Below are 6,065 nucleotides of genomic sequence, written 5' to 3'. Positions count from 1 at the left end.
AACCGCCTCCAAACCCTCCACGAGGACCTCTGCCACCCGGGGGTCACTCGGTTCTACCACTTTATAAAGTCCCGCAACCTCCCCTACTCTGTGGAGGAGGTCCGTACAGTCACAAGGAACTGCCACATCTGCGCAGAGTGCAAACCGCACTTTTTCAGGCCGGATGGTGCGCACCTGATCAAGGCTTCCCGTCCCTTTGAACGCCTTAGTCTGGATTTCAAAGGGCCCCTCCCCTCCACCGACCGCAACACATACTTCCTGAATGTGGTGGACGAGTACTCCCGTTTCCCCTTCGCCATCCCCTGCCCTGACATGACAGCGGCCACAGTCACTGGCAAGTGGTGTTTGGGACGTTATCCAAAATTATAGGAGTAGAGGGTCGGCCAGGCCCAGTGGTGGTGATTTTTGGAGTCTCGGGTGTCGTGTTAGGTACACTGGTCTAACACTGGCTGCAACTGGATGCAGCTTAGATCAGAAAGATGCTCCAGACCTTGAAGTTAGTTCAATCAGGTTTATTGAACCAGTTGCACAGTTCTCTGTGAGTTCGACTCTCTGCTAACTTAAGTGTGGTTACTCTGTCTGACTGAACCAGACTAGCTCTTAGCCACGTGGTGGAGGTGTGAGATTGTAACGACACCCTTGACTGACTCTCTAGATGTTCATCAGTGGAAAGAGGCAGAGTGTGAGTGCCTCGTGTCTTTTATAGTCAGACCCCACCCCTGAGTGTCCTGCCTGCTTATTGGTCATGTCCTGTTCTCTGTGTCCATTAGCTGCTTGTCTGTATATCATTATGTGTGTGTCCGCATATCAAAGACACATCCCATCTATCTACCCAGGTTTATGGATTTCAGTAAAGCGTTTGATAAGGTTCCCCACGGTAGGCTACTGCAGAAAATATGGAGGCATGGGATTCAGGGTGATTTAGCAGTTTGGATCAAAAATTGACTAGCTGGAAGAAGACAAAGGGTGGTGGTTGATGGGAAATGTTCAGACTGGAGTTCAGTTACTAGTGGTGTACCACAAGGATCTGTTTTGGGGCCACTGCTGTTTGTCATTTTTATAAATGGCCTGGAGGAGGGTGTAGAAGGATGGGTGAGTAAATTTGCAGATGACACTAAAGTCGGTGGAGTTGTGGACAGTGCAGAAGGATGTTACAAGTTACAGAGAGACATAGATAAGCTGCAGCGCTGGGCTGAGAGGTGGCAAATGGAGTTTAATGCAGAAAAGTGTGAGGTGATTCATTTTGGAAGGAATAACAGGAAGACAGAGTACTGGGCTAATGGTAAGATTCTTGGTAGTGTGGATGAGCAGAGAGATCTTGGTGTCCATGTACATCGATCCCTGAAAGTTGCCACCCAGGTTGAGAGGGTTGTAAGAAGGTGTACGGTGTGTTAGCTTTTATTGGTAGAGGGATTGAGTTTCGGAGCCATGAGGTCATGTTGCAGCTGTACAAAACTCTGGTGCGGCCGCATTTGGAGTATTGCGTGCAATTCTGGTCACCGCATTATAGGAAGGATGTGGATGCATTGGAAAGGGTGCAGAGGAGATTTACCAGAATGTTGCCTGGTATGGAGGGAAGATCTTACGAGGAAAGGCTGAGGGACATGAGGCTGTTTTCTTTAGAGAGAAGAAGGTTAAGAGGTGACTTAATTGAGGCATACAAGATGATCAGAGGATTAGGTAGGGTGGACAGTGAAAGCCTTTTTCCTCGGATGGTGATGTCTAGCACGAGGGGACATAGCTTTAAATTGAGGGGAGATAGATATAGGACAGATGTCAGAGGTAGGTTAATTACTCAGAGAGTAGTAAGGGCGTGGAATGCCCTGCCTGCAACAGTAGTGGACTCGCCAACACTAAGGGCATTCAAATGGTCATTGGATAGACATATGGACGATAAGGGAATAGTGTAAATGGGCTTTAGAGTGGTTTCACAGGTCGGCGCAACATCGAGGGCCAAAGGGCCTGTACTGCGCTGTAATGTTCTATGTTCCCGCACAGTGGTGTCAACATCGACATCCCCTCCAATTTAAAGTGCCTCCTTAGTTGGTTCCATACCTTAACCGGCAATTGCACCACCCAGCTCTCCGAGCACTTCCCTGCGGCAAACGGCAGAGGGGCTGTCACCAAGGCTCTCAGGCTGGATCCCTGCAGGACTCCTCTTCCACCCGAGCCCACCCTGCCTCCACCTCCCCCCACCACCGCCTCACCTTCTCCACATTAACTGCCCAGTAAGAGTGTTGCAGGTCCGGGAGAGCCAAACCCCCTTTCTGCCTCTATCTCTGTAACAGAGCCTTCTTAACCCTCGGCACCTTTCCCGCCCATACTAACTGAGATTACTGCCTCTAATTTCTGAAAGAAAGACTTCAGGAGAAAGATCGAGAAGGCCTGGAAGACAAATAAGAACCTTGGTAACACATTCATTTTTGTGACCTGCACTCTCCTCGCCAATGTCATCTGCAGTGTATCCCATGTCTTCAGGCTCCCTTTATAATGTAATAATCTTTATTGTCACAAGTAGGCTTACATTAACACTGCAATGAAGTTACTGTGAAAAGCCCCCAGTCGCCACATTCCGGAGCCTGTCCGGGTCACAGAGGGAGAATTCAGAATGTCCAATTCACCCAACAGCACGTCTTTCGGGACTTGTGGGAGGAAACCGGAGCACCCGGAGGAAACCCACGCAGACACAGGGAGAATGTGCAAACTCCACACGGACAGTGACCCAGAGCCGGGATCGAACCTGGGACCTCGGCGCCGTGAGGCAGCATGGCTAACCCACTGTGCCATCGTGGTGCCCGTTGATCCTGCCCATATTCTCAAGCGGGTCTGAGACAAACAACAGCAGGTCGTCCGCGTACAGCGATACCCGATGTTCTCTACTCCCCCTCACAATCCCCCGCCATTCCTCTGACCCCTAAGGCCCATCGTCAAGGGTTCAATCGCCCACGCAAATAGCAACAGTGACAGAGGACATCCCTGTTTTGTACTTCAGTATACCTCAGAATTCCGTGAACTCATTCCATTCGTGGTAACAGGTATGTGGTAGGCTATATTAGGGGTATCGCAGTACCTAGGTGGGATGTACCTTATACTGTAGTATGAGTGGTAAAACCTGCCTGCTGGTTCCGCCCAGCAGGCGGAGCATAAGAATCTGTGTTTCACCCACAGCAGTCATTCTGTACCAGAGCTGCTGGGGTAACTACTTGTTCATTAAAGCCTTCAATTGGACTACAATCTCGCTTCAGTAGTGATTGATCGTGCATCAACATACCACTGGGGCACCAATGCCACAAACTTTGGTCCAAATACAAACCTGTCCAAAATTTCAAGTAAGTACCTCCAATCCACTAGATTGAAGGCCTTCTCCTCATCCATGGAGGCAACAGCCCCCAGTACCTGCCCCCCCCTCCCCCGACGGAGTCATTATCACATTCAAAAGCCTCCCCATATTACTCAAAAGCTGTGTATCTTTTACAAAGCTTGTTTGGTCTTCTGCTACCAACGCTGGCACCCATCCCTCCATCCTTCCTGCCAACACCTTGGCCAGCACCTTCACGTCAGTATTTGACGACAAAATGACCCACAATCCAATGGATTTCCCCCACTTTTCGGGATTCATGTCATCAGCACTTGTGTTAATTTCTCCGGTAACTCTCCCTTCTCCACAACGTCATTAGACATCCCCAACAGGTGTGGAGCCAATTTTGTCACAAACGCCTTGTAGAACTCCGTCGGAAAGTCATCAGGCCCCGGTGGTTTCCCTGACTTCATTTCCCTAATACTTTCAAACAACTCTCAGGCTCAATGGCTGTTCCAATGTTTGCCTGATCTCCTCCTCCAGCCTCGGGAATTCAAAACTATCTGGGACCTTTCCCATGTCCCCTCCCGTTCCATCTGGTGCTGTCCTATATAATTGTGGTGAATGTATTTCACCTAATGCATGAGCTGTCTGTACTGTCTGTATAATGAGGTGACCCATGACCTGGAAGTGATGATACGGGTTACTTCCAGGTACTGTACTGGAACCCCGGTGGGCTCCGCCCTCACCGGGGCTATATATAGTCCGGCCACCTGTGGGTGGCACTCATTTGTACAGCCGACTCTGGCAGGCGAGTTCATGGATATTAAAGCCTAATGTTCACTCGTTCTCACGTTCTCACAGTGAATTGACGGTATAACAATAATTTTTTTGTAGTATCTCCAGAACGCATCATTTATCTCCCTTCGTTCTGATGCTACCTCCCCCACTTCCGTTCTTGCTTTTGAGATTTCTCTGGACACAGCCTGTTTCCTTAGCTGGTGGGCCAGCATACGGCTCGCCTTCTCCCCGTACTCGTATTGCAGCCCCCTCGCCCTTCTGAACAGTCCTTCTCCCTTCCCCACCATCAGCCTGCCAAACTTGCCCTGCAACCTCTTTCTCACCGCCAGCAGCTCCTTTGTAGGAATCTCTTGTCCACCTCAACTACATCCTCCAACAACCGCCCATATCCTTCCCTCCGCCTCCTGTCTCTATGCGCTTTAAATGAAATAACCTCTCCTCGGACCACTGCCTTCCACAACTTTCAAAAAAGTGGCCGCTGACACCTCCCTGTTCTGGCGAACACTCCTCAATCGCCGACCTCACCTTCTCACAAAAACCCTTGTTTGCCAAAAGCCTCAAGTCAAACCTCCAACCAGGCCTCTGCACTCGCCCCTCACTGAGCCTCACCTCCATCCAATGTGGCGCGCGGTCGGATATTGCGATCCCCGCATACTCCGCCTCCACCATCCCCAACAACACCGCCCGGCTCACCCCAAAGCAACCAATCCTCGCGTATGCCTTATGTACTCGTCAGAAGAAGGAATACACAGGTCAACCATCCCCATTCGTTCCATAAACACTCCCAGCTCCTTTACCATCTTCAGCCTTTCCATTGACCTGGGGCACGACCTGTCCACCCTCGGCTCCATCACACAATTGAAATCTCTGCCCATAATCAATTGGTGTGTATCTAGGTTTAGGATCACATAAACTCCTCATAAACTCCACAACATCCCAATTGATGCATATACGTCAACTAGTACCACTGGCATCCCCTCCACCATTCCACTCACTATTATATATCTCCCACCCGGGTCCTGTACCTCGCTAGCTCCCATAAACCCCATTCTCTTATTCATCAAAATGGCCCCCCCTCCCTCCCCGTGCCTTCGAGTCAAACCCCGCATGGAATACGTGTCCCACGCATCCCTTCCTCAGCCTAATCTGATCCTTATCTCGGAGGTGCGTCTCCTGTAGGAAGATCACCTCTGCCTTCAAACTCCTCAGGTGTGCAAAGGCCCGGGATCTCTTAATCAGCCCATTTAGCCCACGGACATTCCACGAAACAAATCCCTGTTGGGGGTCTACTCCTCCGTTCTCCTCTATCACCTGCCATCATCCTCAATCGGCCCCGTCTCTCCTAATACCGTCCTATATTGGGCCCATCCAAGATGGCCTTCCGCTTTGTCCATGACCATGCTTGATCTCCACCTCTGTCACGTCGCAATTTTCCCTCCCAAATTGTCCCACCCCCGTCTTACAGATCATATACAGCCATGATCATATTGAATGGTGATGCAGGCTCGAATGGCCTTCTCCTGTCCCTATTTATGTTTCTATGAATTGAGACGACGTGGGTTTGTAAAGGGGTTGCTGGTGAAGTGGTGGTACATGTTTGAGGTATTGGGGAGGTTTGGGTTTGAGCTGAGGTTTGTGGAGTGGGTGCGCCTGCTGTACGTGGTGCCGGTGGCGAGTGTACAGACAAACAAGATCGGTTAATGGAGCTTTGGGTTGCAGAGGGGAATGAGGCAGGTGCGCCCGCTGTCACCGCTGCTATTCGCGCTGGTGATCGAGCCCTTGGCTATGGCCCTTCGGGGGTCAGTAGAGCGGCAGGGGATTGTGAGGAGTAGCAGGGAACATTGGGTGTCGCTGTATGCGGACGGCCTGCTGCTGTTCGTATTGGACCCATCGGAGAGTATGGGAGAATAATGGACATACTAGAGAGTATCAGGGCCTTCTTGGGCTATAAACTGAATATCGGAAA

Source organism: Scyliorhinus torazame, chromosome 5 (assembly GCF_047496885.1).
Source record: "Scyliorhinus torazame isolate Kashiwa2021f chromosome 5, sScyTor2.1, whole genome shotgun sequence".
Lineage (NCBI taxonomy): Eukaryota > Metazoa > Chordata > Chondrichthyes > Carcharhiniformes > Scyliorhinidae > Scyliorhinus > Scyliorhinus torazame.
Note: the sequence above shows the minus strand (reverse complement) of the source record.